Source organism: Anser anser (genome assembly GCF_964211835.1).
Source record: "Anser anser genome assembly, chromosome: 10".
Taxonomy (NCBI): Eukaryota; Metazoa; Chordata; class Aves; order Anseriformes; family Anatidae; genus Anser; species Anser anser.
Genome location: NC_139730.1, coordinates 25441514 through 25457936, shown reverse-complemented (window position 1 = coordinate 25457936; position 16423 = coordinate 25441514). Strand labels below are relative to the sequence as shown.

General features: G+C 41.3%; 1 pseudogene across 1 annotated transcript in view; it reads right to left on the bottom strand.

Moving 5' to 3' along the window:
- Positions 1–12027: 12027 nt before the first annotated feature.
- The window catches only part of LOC310904789 (ubiquitin carboxyl-terminal hydrolase 42-like), a 251468-nt pseudogene continuing 247072 nt past the window's right edge, over positions 12028–16423 (bottom strand). The window contains exons 11-15 of the transcript in view: positions 16002–16143; positions 14613–15322; positions 14154–14242; positions 12725–13825; positions 12028–12226 (exon numbers count right to left, since the gene is read on the bottom strand). The product of the transcript in view is annotated as a ubiquitin carboxyl-terminal hydrolase 42-like (transcript). The remainder of the gene's footprint in view (positions 12227–12724; positions 13826–14153; positions 14243–14612; positions 15323–16001; positions 16144–16423) is intronic.

The window sequence follows — 16423 nt, the reverse complement described above, 5'->3', positions numbered from 1 at the left end:
TGTTCTCATCTGCGACAGAGACAAATGTTCTGGCTGACGTAAGAATACCAAGAAGCATTCCAAGAAGAAAAGAGTAGTAGAAGTCCTGTCACTTAATCTCAAAGAAACGGCCTTGAAGAACTAAATTGCTGGTATGAATGATTTAAAAGGAATCCCCAAACTAAACACACAAAGGAAAAATTTCCATCAAAACTCTATCAGTATTACTTTTAGCTTCTGCAGAACTAGTGGCTGATGCCATTTCTTTCACTTTCGTAGGATTTTAATCCATTACAACTCTGGAGTCTTTTTAATATAAAAATGCAAATGACATTCTCTGAGGGGAATCAGTTATTTATTGCATTTTTGGAGCTTTGCAATTATCTATTAATTATTACCTATTATCTAATAGATAATGGTTGCGATTTATATATAATTGTTGCTCACGCTAGTAATGGAGCACTATTACTTTACTGCCTGCGCTTTTCTGCTTCGTGTGCACAAAGGTACCTGCATTTCGCTGCTACTTTACTTCTGTCTTTCCAGGGCTCACCCTCTACCTCACTGTCTACTGCACCAGTCATGATGGCTTGGTTGTGATTCTATAATGAGCCTAGCTTTTGAATACACTTTTTCTGGGCGTCACTTTGTGATAGCAAGTTAATTTGTGAGGGCTTATCACCTATGACCTGCTTCTCAGTAGGTACACGTTTGGCCTCTGTTAAGCAGAGAGTCAATCACAGCTTAAGATTTTGTCCAAGATGCCATTCACGAAACTGAGTTTAACCTTGACAGAACTGAGTTTAACCTTTAAACCTGAAGCTCCGTTAAAGAATAAAGCAGCACCCAAGCCAGGAAATAGAAGTTAATCGTCACTTTACCCTGAAACGCACGTAAAGCCGGTGAGCTATTCTGTGCTGGCAGGATTGCTGCCGGGATGGCCGACGAGGCGGCGGGCACAGGGGGCCACAGGACCTGCTCCCCGGGGCCACAGGTCCTGTCACAGGGGGCTGCCGGGGGTCTCCAGGCGCCGGGAACAGCGGCAACAGCGGGGACAGAGGGGACAGCAGCGACAGCAGCCGCCACCTCAGCCGAGGCCGTCTCCACAACTGCCACAACGGCCTCGGAACGCCGCCCAACTCGGAGCTCCAGCGTGACGCCTTTTCAACCTGGCCGCGGTGCTCACGGCTAAAAGCAGAGCGTTTCCTCCGGCGTGTCTTTACTGTCGGTGCCGGACCGGCCCTCACCCCGAGCTCTCCCTGCCGGGAGGGCTTTGCGGTTGGGGTTTCCCTCCCGCCGCCGCCGCGGGCAGGCCCCGCGCGCAAGCTGTCCGCGCTGGGGAGCGGCATGTCGCCCGCGGCGAGAGCCCGAGGGCGCGACACGAAAAAGCCCCGACACGAAAAAGCCCCGACGTGCGGGCGAGGCGGCGGGGAGACGGCTCTGAGGGAGCGGCCGCTTCGCCCCGCCGTCCTCCTCCCCTCCCGGGCCGCCCCGCCGAGCCCCGTGCGCCTCAGGTGCTGCCCTGAGAGGGCGCTCGGGCACTGGGACAGCTGCCCAGGGCAGTGGTCGTGGCACCGAGCCTGACGGGGGTCCAGAAGTGTTTGAACAATGCTCTCAGACATAGGCTCTGCTTTTGGGGTGGTCCTGTGTGGAGCCAGGAGTTGGACTCGCTCATTATTGTGAGCCCTTTCCACCTTGGGATGTTCTCTGATTCTAGGTCAGCAATCCATTATCTGATGAGAGGTGTGGAGTCATTCGAAGGGAAGAGAGACCAAAACACTTCTGGTTTCCAGAAGCGGGTATTTGGTAACCAAACCGATGATTCCTTTTCTTCTAGAGCGAGTAGCAGCAGGGATCCGCTTTACAATATGCTGGCAACAAGGAAACGAAGAATTGCAAACAAGACGTAGGACTTGAGCAGCAGCTTGTATACATGCATCAGCTTATAAATGAGCACACAGCTGAGCGATAATGCAAAAATTGGACAAACTAAGTGAAGACGTTAACTGTAAATTTTATAGGTATACACTTTACTATGACGTAAGAACTGGGCAAGACCTTTCAGGGAAAAGAGTTGTTGGCATGTAATTTGAAGTAAGCTTCAAATCCCAGAGGATGATTTTGTTGGAACTTTATTCAGCTGAAAACGTGGAAGCCTTGTTTCTGCTTGTGTTAGTTACAGCTCCAGTTTACTTTGGTTGGGAGGGAAGGCATTCCAGGCTAATGTGCTGTACCTGTTCCTTCAGCTCGTTGTCCATAAACGGAGGAGCAAATGAAATTCTTTGAATCTCCATTAAATGCAGCACTACAAAGCGGAGTAGAGGGCGATTTGGCACTTAATTTTTCTGTAAGCAGAAAACCCAACAGAATCTCCACAACAGTTTTCAAATCTTGTCCTGCAGTAAATGACCAGCTGAGTGAAGCTTGCATTTAGAGTATGTGCTCCTACGTTAGAGGGAAATAGCTTTTCCTCTTCAGAAGTGCAACTGAGTGGTGAACTGGCAGCTACGTAGGGAACTAGTTGTACCAAAGGGTTTGTGTTGAAGGCACAGAAAAATATGCAGGTCCCAACAGTAAAGGATTGTCTGTAGGCATCACACTGAGTACAGATGTTGTCCGCGAGTTCGTGCCCAGTGCACCGCGCCAATAAGCACCCAGAGTCGGAATGCACACCAAGGTCTTTTAATTACATAATTAATTACAGAACTCTGCAGAGTCAGGTACTTGGCTATCTTTCGCAAAGCAAGCACACCTCTGACTCGAATCACCGTCATTCATACACAGGAAACTTGTGAAAACTCTCTCTTTGGCTCCTTTTGATTGGTTATTACAGCTCACCTAACTTTTCTCTACTGAGCTTGCGCATTACAGAGGAACACCGGGGGGGGGGGGTGGGGGGGGGGGGTGGTACAGGAGGAGGGGGACACACACCGAATCCCACATTAGCAAGGATTATCATTTTGACAGGTGTGATTTCTAATGTGTTAATGACCCTTAATGAGCAAAAGGTTACTACAGGCCAGTCTGGAGCTGGTTTTCTCCTTCTTGTTTTTTCCCTTTTATCCCTTCTCTTCCTTGCTTCTGCTAGCTCAAGGCTACCTGTCTCTCTCCTTCCTTATTTTCTCAGCTAAAAGACTACACAAGCTACAGGCCTCCCTATTTTCTTCAAGGTTTCCTTGCTTTTCTCCCAGCTTTGGGACTACACAGGTGTGCTTTGATATTTGCCAGTATAGCTAAAACTCATGCCAGTCTGCTCACACACAATAAGCAGTAAGAGTTAAGGACTGGTTTCATCTGCTTTTTACATAGTAACATCCTCCTTATGTTTTAGATATGCTGTAGTTAAAGCTTAAAGTAGTTCAAGTAGTTAAGTTAAAGGAGTAAAGTTACTCCTTGTGGAGTAATTGCCTTAAGTGACTAGGCATTATAAGCACCCCTCCATCCCAAAAGCTACCCGCCTCCAAGGGGCAACCACCCCTCACTGAGCACATCCTCTGAATTTCTCGGAGCCTGTACCTTTAAACGCAAGCGAGGTAATTTCTACCAATCACAACCAAGATACGCATGACTGGAGTCACTCAAGCTCCACCTAAAAGATAGAAAATAATATAAATTGGCTTAAGAGAAAGGGAATGTTGGGGAAGATACTGTCACGAAGAATACCTTCTGACATCAGTCGACAGGCTGAGCCTCTCACCCCTCCCCCCCCCCGCCCACTGGGATGCTGCGAGGTAAGATCTGAACGCTTGGTTATACCAGGCGTCTCCACGGAAACTTAGAAATCTCTAGCGTCTTTATGCTTTTTAACATCTTAATACCTAGGCCGTGTACCTGTGCATTTCATGCATGCTAGCTTGCTTTTGCAGACAGTGAATTTATCACTGGCAATCCAAAGGACCTGTGTATCTGTTGCCGTAATAAACTGCACTTAATTGCATTGTTCCTGGCCGTGACAGTTCTCCTTGAACGCGACTAGAGCGAGGGCGTGCTGCGTTGTTGGTGGATCCGTGGCCGTGATAGTTCAGTACCCTGAAGCCAACCGGACCCGTAACGGTCAATCGGCTACACCCCTTAATGCGACACTACTAAAGGAAGAAGACGACAGGGCTTGCATTAGGCACGAGTTGCATTAGGCTTTGCATGTGAAAACATCCCCAAATAATTTCACATGGATTTAACGTTTTTAAAGGGAAAAAAACAGGAAGGTGTAGTCTTTCTGTAAGCTACAGCCCTAGATAGTTAAGGCATCAGCATTCATTCCTTTGCTTGACAACAAACTATGAACATACAGAAGAGTTAAATATTTTCATTGCATTCTTAAAGGCGATTTTTCAGACTTGTGCTTCAGTTGTTGGAGTTGAAGAAATTGGTAGACGCCCTTACTTTTACGTTAAGACCAAAATCTTTATCTAAGATTGTGTTATCTAACACAACTAAACTCCCACCCCCACATGTCTTTTTGGAACTTCTGAAAGATCTTTCTGCAGTCCCACTCTGATGGTCTTTCAGTTGTTGAACCTGAGCTGTGCCTACCGCACCAACGAATGCTTTCATGACACAGTATTTTGTCAAAGCAGTTTTGCTTCTTGGAGCTACAGAAGCAGCTCTGGCTACATGATAGGGAACTGTGCTGCACTGGCAAAAACAGACTTACTTACAGACTTAACACCACTTGCTAACTTGATCTATTTCAAATCTCATTTTAACTTTAAAGAGCAATCAGTTTTGCGGTTCCTGTCTTACTAAGTTGCCTTGTTTTGCATGGAAGGTCAGCCTGTGAATGTTTTGCTTTATTGCATGCTTCAAAAAAAGGCTGAGAGGAAGAGACTGGAGGAACCTTTTCTATTCTATAGACTTTCCCCCACGAATGTGGAATTGCAGGCTACTTGGATGAATGTTCGAATGTAAGGGAGCAAGCCTCAGCCAAAGGAGGTAGAATCCTTGCTTAAGAAGAAGTAGCAGTGTGGGGACATCTTTGCTTAATGGGAGCCGTTTAAACTCTTCATAGAAACTCAATAAGCTCTACATCTTATGTTTGGAAAGCAGTATGGTTACGCAGCTGCTAACCTAATGACTTGAGTCTTCTGCTCTGCAACCACGTTTTGTTTTCAAGCAGTGCATACATCAGTTTAGGCTTTGGACAAGGAGATTTGTAATGCAAATAGTGATAAACCAGAATCAGTGCTACTGACGAGTGTAATGGTGAAATGCAGCAAATCAAGTGTTCCTGGAGAACTGTGAGATTACAAAACCAATAAGCCATGAAGCACCTTTTTTTTTTTTTTTAATCAATTCTTATATGCTGAAATAACACCTTCAAGAAAATCTGTTTATCCAGCCAGGCGACGGTGTCTACCTGTAAGCACAAAGGAAACGCCTTGAGAGTTCGTTTGCTGTATTTGAAGTTCTTATACCCTGCAGAAATAATTATTTAGAGTAACATGTAACTGAGGAGATCGTAGCAGGAAGTATATTATTTCTAGCATTAAATTGCTGCCCCGTTGCCAGTGCAATCTAGGGAGAGAACTGTATATAATAGTTAAACTCCCCTGGACTGACTTAAATTTTAAAATATTCTGACAAAGTAAGCTCTAAATCACTTGACATTTTGAACAGTTTTAAACGGGTACAAAACCGAAGCTTTATAAACCAAGCAGCATTTATAATGCTTCATATATAAAAACAATGCCTATTTTTAAGATTTGTTACATATCTATGTAGATACGCTTGCTGGAAAAGCCAGGTCTGTTGTAGACCAAATGCTGCAGATTAAGACTTGTGGCTTACCAGTTCCATTTCTGTATTTTCTTGGAAAATGTTTCGAGTTAGAGTTTAAATATAAAATGTAAATACTGTACAGATATATATTGAAATAAGTATTTCTTGGTGTACACAGGTGATTTGCATGACAAATACTCTGTATCGATCATTGTTAAAAACGCAATGTTCTGTGTAAATCCACTGCGTATTAATCTTTTCATTTATCATCAAGAGCTGTTACTTAAGCCTGGACATTCTCAAAAATAAAGTGTGAAACTATATACCATTGTGTAGCTCCTCCTTTATCAAGAGTACATGCAAGATAATTGCTCCTTTTCTTTTTCTTTCTAGAGGATGATTCAATTTTATAGCATGGATTATAACCGCTCTTGCAAGTGACCTTCTTTTAAGCACAACAGTTTAAATGATCAGGTTACAGAGAAAACCCTTTCACTGCAAAATAGATTCAATAAAGACTTGTGGCTTACCAGTTTCATTTCAAAACCCAAGGTGTTGGGTTTGATGGAAAAATGGTTGGTTTGGATGGTAAAAAGGTCGTCCGTTTTGATGGTAGGTTTAGTCTGAGTATTGAAGGCTTCCATCAGTAAGCTCTGCATCTGAAAGACAAAGGGAAGAAATGTCATTCCCTGTTGTGATACTCAACATGGAACTGTCTGGCTCAGTGGTTTTCTTTCTAAAGAGAGAAGTCACAAGCCTGCACACAGCTTGATCTGCTCTCTGACTACAGGGCTGAACTGACTGGAGAAGGCAGCTTCCAAAGCCCTCCCATTAAACTGACTGCATTTCAGTTCCATGCTAAAATTGGTCAACTGTACAGAATATTAGGACAAAGCTACCTGTTTTGATAGCAAACGGTAGACCTTAGGTAAGTTGCATTCATTTGAAGGTTTGACTGGACGGCATCCTTGTTTTACTAGTGATCTTGTGGTCAAGCTGACCAAATCCTAGCCACAGAACAGAAGCGTTCAGAAACTGGCTAGAGAGAGCACTTATTAGAGAGAGCAGGAATTTAACTGCTTTAACGCTGCTCTTTCTCTCACGTATCTGGAATTTCCTTAAATCACAAATTATCACTAGCTATCCTTGTTAATTTATTCAAAGTAACATGAGTCCAGGTGAAAAGGCACACTCTAACAAGTCCTCAGTTGTTCCTAGTCTGCTCCTAGCTTACTTGAGAGGTTCAATACAGTAAGAAATAAATAAATAAATAAATAACCTGCTGAAGTGGCCTTTTTTCAGATTAGATTCCACCATTCAGAAAATCCTGCTTAAGAGATGTTTTTTCTTTTCTTTGAAAGACTGACCTTCCCCCACATGAAACTAATTAGTATCTTTAGGCTTGATGAAATACATGAATTCCTCAATTTACCAAAATTGCTTTGCACAGCCCTCCCATCCTGCTTATGTTGCAAGCAGCGTATCTAAGTGGGGTACTGTTGGGGTACATCTCTTTCACTCATGTAGCCCAGTGATCCCAATGCCCTGGACTTGTGTAATGTGTGCAAGACATTTACTTTCTCCCTATACTTTTGACTGGTTTAGAATAAGCGAGTTCGCCATCTGCTGGCCAGAGAATTCACCGAAGCCCAAAGAGCATTAGAGCAGACGCATTTTCTTCTGTGCTATTCCTGATTTATCAGCTAGAAGAGACACAGTTTAGTACAATCAGGATTCTTTTGACATTAGTAGCATAAAAAGTCTATTTTTGCAACACTGGTATTTGAAAGACCTCCGTTCAGTCCCTAATTTTGTTCTTGATAATGGGACAGATTGTATTAATGTTTGCAAGAATGTGTGAACAACCAGCCTCCCCTCCATGTCGTATTTTAAGATTAAAACTTGTGGTCGTCCCTGTCTCAAAACACAGTCATGCTTTGCAACAATCGCACTCCCTCTTTAGCTTGAAGGAACTTGTCAGTGCCAGAATCTGCTGACTATGGCAATTTACTTCATCATCCAAACCGGGCAGAATTTTTGAAAACCTCTTGCAAGATTTCACTTCTCCAAACATTATGTAGAAGACATTCAGCTGTAAAGCAAGAAGATGAAGTCCTTTGTTTCCTATGCCAGAATGACATTTTCAACACTGAACAGGATTGTCACCGACCGTTAACTGGTTGTTAAGTTGTGGCTAGGTATAAAATGTAGAAAATGTTTAAAAATAAAACTTGCCTTTGGATAGTGAACTGTCTTCTTCGGGGATTACTTCAGTTACCTGTAAGAGGAAAACAGATGATTTGGGGGGGTTGTTTGTTTTTAAGAACGGGTGCAGTCTTGCCAGTAATTTAGCTGGTATTTTTCAAAGTGACCTCTTAGAAACTTTACAGCTCTGTTGAATCAACATGTCTCTAACCCTACAATTAAATAATGCTAAAAGATGCAGCAATTTATCTTCCTGCAAGTGCTTATTAAGATATCTGAGTAACTGCGACCGTGGCTTCATCACAGATATATATATATATATATATTTAATACTACACACTTCTGCTCAGAAAGAAAATCACGGAAAATGTAAAATTTCATTTGAGATGCTGAATTTGTTGCAGTGTGAGATCTTCTTCATCACATGATTCTATTCGTAATTAAACCATATTATCTACTGAGAGACCAAGATTACGACAAGAACAGCACAGAGTTCAGCATGAAGCCGATCAGGAGCTCAAGTTTGTACTTATTTTTTTGTAAGGAGATGTACCAAGCTGGCTTTTTTATTGTTTCATCAGCACATTTCTAAGCCTATACGAGCAGGGGAAAAAAAAAAAAAACAAAAAAAACCCAAGTAGAACAATTGCAGGGCTCCTCAGTTTACAGCATGAGGTCGCTTTTTCCAGGTGAAAAGCGGAGCCATAAGTGGCAGTACACTAAAGCCCTGGCACGTGGAGATCCGAGAGGAGAGCTGTTTGGCCCTCCTTTTCACTCCTGGGAACCACATACCTCAAAACCCACAGACTATGGGATATATCTCAGAGAAATCTTGGGAAAGGAGAGCATGAAGAGCATGTTTGTAAATTTATTTCTCCCTGGGCTTCTTCTGCTTCTCCAAGAAATACTTGTTTGAATATAAGTGTAATTGTCTGTCCATAGGCAGAAGCTGAATAATGGCAGGATGAATATCTATACTTAATTTTTTGTTACTGTCTTCCTGTAGCACACAGGGACTTGTTACGTTTAGGGAAAATGCTAACCTAATGGAGGGTTTAAACCATAAGCTAGTTTGTTATACCAAAATGACTGAGAGAACAAAGCATAAAGTGTTTTCAGATTTCTAGTACACCTTGATTGCTATCCATTAAACTTAAGACAGGTTAAACAAAGCACAGGAAATAAGAGAACTCCTAGTCCCACAACTGGCAAATTGTGCGCACACTTTCCATTCCTGAGAAAATAATACACAAACCTGAAAAATGCATTTAACTGAGAAACGAAGACATCCTTGTCCTATTGGAAGACTAAGGTGACAGCTCTTGGGCTCAGTGATTTTCAGATAAGCTCCAGTCTTCAACTTGCAGACACCAGTGACAGCTCCTTTTTTTGCATTGAAAGGGAAAATGTTTCAACAACACATTGAAAACATACTTAAGGGACAAGAAACAAAATCAAGACTGCAGTGAGAAGGAAAACAGAAAAACAATACTGGGAAAAAAAAAAAAAAGAGAAAAGAGAAAAGACCTTGGTCTTTGTATCGACCAACGAGATAAGCCTTACACATTTTTAAGTTTATTTTTGACGATTGATTGATGCGTTACCAGATATTAAGTACTAATCAAGAGCAAATATTAACACTAGTAAGAATAAATCCGATCCACCAGCCCTTATTCAAAATACATCAATTTCTAATTTGGAGACAACGTCTCTCTGACAAGGAAGTAGAAAAGCTGTAAATACCGATATAGTTTCCTCTCCCGATGTTCCATATACATACCGACGCTGTTCCTACACCTACACTCTGAGCATAAATTTATGTTGACATGAGTATCGGGTGTTATTTCTCTCTCTGTTTGCCTTGAGAGACTCTCCTCCTGTCCATATATTTCTTGATTCACTAAAAATAAGTCTTCCCATAAGCAACGTTTAATACTAGAAGTTGCAGACAACTGTTTCCTGATGAATTAGCCTTCTCAGAGGAAAGTATATGCTTCTTGTCAAGCAGGAACTTTACTGATATTAAGAGAAAAATGAAAAAAAGAGAAAATGAAAATAAAAGCAGACCATTTCTCTATATTCTTAAGGTATATTCTTAATATACCTTGTTGATCTTTCCACCTGTGAAATCTGCAAATCTTTTCAGTGATATTGTGAGAACGTTGGAAGAACGGTGTATGGTAAATCTCTTGGATGCAGGAACCATCTTTTTACACCTTAAAAACAAGCAGAGACAAGTGTTTGAAAGCATCTTCTTTTTCGCCCCCAAAACAAACTCCTTTTAATGTCTCACGCATGCTTATGCTATTTGAATGATATTTACTTGCATCATGTGTTTGGTTTTTTCTTTTCATAAACCCATGCACTGCATGTCACGTTTGTTAATACAGAGAAGAAGGTAAGTTTTACCAACAATTCAGAGCACAGCGGGAACAGGAATCTCTCACGAAAGCATATTACCAGGGAGTTATAAAATATAAACAAAAAATAGTAAAAATGAGTTATATATAAGACTAATAACAGTTATCAGCAATGGAAAAAGTACCGTACATGTGCAAGGCCTTTCCTTTTAAGCTCACAAAAAGACAGAAAATTCTGGCTTTAAGTGTGACTGAACCGATCACACCTCAAAGAGCACGTTAAGGAAGGACCATGCAATTCAGATGTGAGGTGCTATTACAGTTCTTTCTCTTCCTCAGACATCACTTATGAGAATCCTGAATACGCTGCATGTTGCTTTCTAGGATCCGCAGGCTAAGACGAACCTGGGATTAAATTGCTTTAATAACCTATTGGACGCTCTTGATTCGACACCCTAATTTCCTTAGTATCCAACAACAAGAAGTGGATACTGCATTTTTCATTTAGAGGGGTCAGGCATGAATTCTACAGAACTGAGCCGGGCACTCTGTGCTTTTCTGAGGGGATGTTTGACTAACAGCTTGTCACGCCTAGGAAGCTTGACAAGCCATGGTGCAGACAATGCTACGAGAAAAGTCCAATATCAGCTAATAGCCACTCTTCTTAGATTTCCAAAACAGATGTAACGTTTTCAAGTTTGGGATTATTTCCGTGCACCAGTTGTTTAAACAAAATGAAGCAACAACAACAACAACGAAGCTGCGTCTCCTTATTTCTAAATGAAGTTAAAGGATAACTTACGCTCTAAGTCATGCAATACATAAAACTAATATCTAGCATTAAGACATAATTAGTTAATAATCTCACTCGCTACATTTGTAGCAATTCTCTCCATCCAGCTCTTCAGGTTTTACAAATAGTTCTAGAGCTCTGGTAACAGATGAAACCGCCTAGAGGAGCGAGAGAGAAGAGCGTAAAGTCACTGTAAATTCAAAATTCCAGAGACGCACTAGGAGTTTATAAGAGAACCTGACTAATACATACTTAAGCGATCTACTATGAGCACTGTCAAGAAGGAGGCAGAAAGAGCATGCTCAGCGTTTACCTCACCTGGAAGTCATTTTACTTTGAAACAAATCATTTTCCAGTAACGCAGACAGCATCTATAGTGTGCTTTGTCATCAATACTGGCAACAAATCCAGCAGTCTAACAATTAGATGTATATTGAGGTAGAACAACAAAGAAGTTTTGACAGTATCATAATTTGTGCAGACATAAAATTCTTTCCGCTTAAACCCAATGCAAATTTGGAGACTCTTTACATGGCTTCCATCAGCGCATTCCTCTATATTCTTAAACCTATAATAGCAGGGAAAAAAAGAAAAAGACAAAAAAAAAACAAAAAGGAGAAAAAAAGCAGGATTTTTACATAGTACATATTTTTACATATTACATAGTTTACATATCCCTCCACATGCTGTTCTGAATAATAGCCAAAATATTCATAGCCACTGTATTTGTTCTCCCCACACAGCTGAAAAAACAACATTTGAAACATATTTTTCAAAACATATTTTAATATCCAGCAGACTGTTCAGTCATCAAGCATTTAAAGACTGTTTTAGATAATCTCTAGATTAATCTAAAAGGAATCCCATAAACATGCTGCAGCCGCTTACCTTTAATATACTCGCTGGATGCGATGTTTCTTCCTTTCACCTGCACTGGAAGGCTTCCCTTCCTTGTGAGGTTGTTTACTGCCCTCACTTCTGCATTGCTCTCATAAAGAGCCATCTGGAGGATGGGATTCTTCCTTCTTCTCCCGGGTTTTCTTCTGGAAACGAGGATCTAAGTGTTCCAAGAAGCCTTTCACTTTCCTGATGTTTCTCCTTTTTCTTCTTTTTGTTACGCTTGCGATTGGCATTGTCAAAGTGGAGCGCAGAGAAATACAAATCATAAAGTCTGAAAGAAACATGCAAGTTAAAAAGAGAAAAAAAGATGTGGCACTTGTTGCATACAGGAAACTTTATTTATTTTACCACAGGCGATGATTTGCCGCATGTCAGCTATTTTGTGGTACTTTGTGCACATGTAACTTCCTTTAGATGCAGCAAACTTAAGCCCTCAGATTGAAGGACCATAGGTCCTGGTTGGTACACAGATCATTAACAATGGTTAGCTCTGGAATATGTGCAAGTAAAAAAAAAAAAATATTTTAACCTAATCCAGAATGGTGTGCAGATGTGATTCGAACTACGTGGTCCAAAGCTAGTGCTCTGACACAATTCAGCAATACCTTTCCTGTCTTCACTGATCAACCTAATGATCCCCAGTCATGATCCCCAGCCAGATTATGCTATCTAAATAACTCAGAAACTATGAAAAAAAAAACAAAACATGAGAAGCACCCAGAAAAGAATTAGGAAAAAAAATGCTGATTAGGCTGGAATCCCTGCTTACTTGGAATCCTTCTCTCCCTGTTTATCTTCAGACTTCTTTTTCTTCTAGAACTTCTTATATTTTTTCATGTTTTCACCACCTAAAACCTCCTTTTCTACCTTTCTGCGTTGCCTTTCTATTTCACTTTCACTACCTTCTGCACGAGTATATTGTCTTTTTCTGTTTCCTTCTTTTGCCTTTTTCTGGCGACAGTTCTCCAAATGAGCTGACACAGGTGGAAGTGCATGTCTCTCACGCGAATGTTTTCCAGAATGTTGCTGAGCTACTGAGCAACGATGTGAGTCTGCTCTGGGTGTGCTAAAGTGATGTACATCTTCCTCTCTCAAGAGGGAACCGTGAGGCCATCTGCTTTTGTAATGATAACGCTTATGTGACCTGCTGGAGTAAGTCTGAGTCAATTTGTCAAAGTCTTTATCACCGTGAGAGAACTTTCTCTCTCTACTGTCTCCTGCTGCATGAGGTGAATAGTAATCCTTGTAATAGCTACATTTTTCCCATTTCCGTGGTTCATCTTGATAGTATCTTTCTCTGCTCCAACTTCTTTCCCCTTTGGAATGGTAATATCTAGCGCTATCTTGTTCTGATCTTCCTCTGCTTCGAGATCTGTACTTTGAATATTTTACTGGTCTTCTGCCATTATCAGGGCTGTTCCTTTCACTATGGGAAGATCTGTACCTGCTTCCCTCCCAATACTCCTGCTTGTGACGCTTTTGCTTAACAACTTCCACACTCCGAGAGCACCTTCTCTTGCTGGAATGACCATCTTTTTGACTCTCCTTCTCTTCAGTAGGAGAATGTTCCCTCTTTCTCTGGTAACGCTCTTTGTCAGATTTTTTAGTCTCGTCCTTTGTATCTTGGCATCTATCTGTAACAGCTAAGGAGGAAAGGTTTTTAGAACTACATTCACTGTCAGACTTTAGAGGGGAAGTTTGCCGCAATTTCTCACCAGTCTCAGAAGACTCTTTGATGTAGAAAACATTTTCTTCTGAAATCAGTTCATGTTCTTTTGATCTTCTTGGTTTCTCCTTGTCTCCACGGTCATCACATTGGTACTGTTCAAGGTATTCATCATTCTCAGTAGATTTCGGAGGTCCCGGGACACTGCACAAAATAAAAACACGTTTCCGTCTCCCTCCACCTGCTGCTCTGAGAAAAAAGGGGTGGGGGCGACGGGGGAACAGCCAATGTTTCTCCAGATAATGGAGAAGAATGGAAAAACATTCTATGAAGAAACACAAGTTCTCCGCGAGGCACCAGCCTGCATCAGAGTGCTATGCACAGTGTCGATCATTAGTTCTGTTCGCAACACTGGCCATACAGTACGGAATTCTACTGATTTAAATCCTTCCATTAAATAGTATTAGTAGACAGATAAAACCGCAATGAACTTCCATAAAATCTTGTCTTAATCAGACTGTGCTCATTTTACCTTCTTTCCTCTGACAAGCTGTTCAGCTGGCTGGCCGTGAGGGATTCCATGATGACTTCTCGAGGGACTGGAGGCATAGCTCCAGGCATCTGCAACTAAAACGCACAAGTCAGCAGACAGAAAAAATACCATTTGTGCTGAGGACTAGTCTTCTCAGAATTTCTACATTAAATGCTAAGCAAGATCGCTTTGTGTTGTATGCATTATCTACACTTCAAAGATAACGCCAACTCACCTCCCAAAATCTACTTTATGAAACTTAAGAATTTTTATCTCAGCTCAGCTTAAGCTGACAAGTTCTAATGTCAGCTCAGCTCTGCAAATTCTAATGGCATAATATCACAAAGGGTTACGATCAAATTTGTGCTGTGTTTTCTCAGCATTTCGCCTGAATTAGGAACATGATAAACACTCCCGAATACATCGTGGGTGAGAAATTCTCGATGGAGCAAACTACTATGTTTCAAGCAATCCGTTTGTTTTAGAAAAGAACATCTCACAAGGTTTAACAGGTTCAACTTGGCAAGTGGAATCATCAAGTTTCAGTCCGTTTTCTTTAGATTCATGAACTAAACTAATAGCACCATTCAGTGAATCAGTGTTTGGCAGCTCATGCTGGGATCTTCCTTCATCAGCATTCTGACAGGAAGAATGGGAATTCTGCGATGTACGGACTACCTTTCCAACCAAAATTCCACATTGCATTGCAATTCCTTTTAAATAAGCCCTTTGACTCCTCCTCAGATTTTCCTGAAGATTCTGCACCGTAAGGGACTGTGTTATCAGAGCTGAGTTTAGGATTTCCATTCACCTTTGGCTCCACAAAAATTTCAGCAGAAACTCTTTTTTTTTTTTTTTTGTATTTGTATTTGCTTCATTTGCTTTACCGAATTTGTGATTGTGGATGAAGGAACAGCCTTGTAGAGATCTTCATCCTCCACAGCACTGCTAAGACAGTCAGGCTGTGACACAGTCTGACGAGCAGGCAATTTATTGTGAATACTGATGGTGATCTTCTGGTTTTTTGACGTATCAGTAATTGAAGGCCTGGTAATCGCCTGTTCTTGAACACAGGCCATTGGTGGTGCTGAAGATGGCCTTTTTAGGGTGACACCAGTGGTATTTGCATCCTCTTTTATGGATCCATTTCCATTTAAACGACTTGAATTCTGTATTTAAAAAGAAGAAATTGCAAGACGGGTTAATGCAAACACTCCATTTAACATTTTTAAACATGTCATTCTCCTACTAAGTATTTCTACAAATGGTCTTAACACCTAAAAAGCAAAAAACACTGCCCTTAAAAGATAAATGCAAGTCCCATAAGTGTATTTAATTCCTGCTTTTGGTTTACTGCATATTGATATCAAATTAACATCATTTTTGAAAACCATCCAAACAACTTAACATTGCCTAAAGCTATTCCCAAATATATTTAGTTTCCCCTTTAAACATACCCCAAAAAGCCTGGAATAATTGTTCTGGTGCTCAGGAATAAGACAATTTGGTTTCCCTGTCTTAGCTAAAGTGACGTCGATAGGAAAAACAAGTCCTCTTTTAAATGATTCGAGGATTAGTACACTCTACTTAAATTGTCAAAGAGCGTAGCTCTCTGTGCTTTACAAAGCTGTCTAGGAGGTATAAACAATGGAGTCGCATGGCTGCGCAATTCAGCAGTAACCACTGTTTGAATGACTCTGGCTGTAGCATGAGGGCTGTGAAGACAGCTGCAGCGTGGGAAGGAAAACAAAACAAAGATGCCAAAAACCAAACAAAAAACCCCACACCAAACCCCAAACCCACTGTCCGTTTGGTGCCATTATCTGCCCTCCCGCTTCCCTAAATTACCTTAATCATATGAGGAGGAAGTCGTGGTCCCAGAAATCCAGCCTGCTTACTGTTAGCCCCCCGCTGACCAGGGGGGAATGAACAGGGATAAGACGGTGCTGCTAAGTAAAAAGCACGTTCTCCGAGCGTCAAATCATAGCGCCTTCAGAAAAGAGCAGTGATCTCAGTTTAGTTTTTCTTTCGGCCTACTCTTGGATTAAATCCCATCCTATAATTTTATAGGAACAGTTCATACGATATGGAAGCCTTCTCTACAGAAGACTTAGCCAAGACTACAAACTGAAAAGTAGGTAACAGTCTTCCTACTATGACTATCACTTTCAGAGCAATAATTCATTCTTACACCACAGATGGCCTTCATTTCTCTCCTTCTCTAAATTAGCCAGCTACAGATAACACATATACAGCAATTTACACAAGTG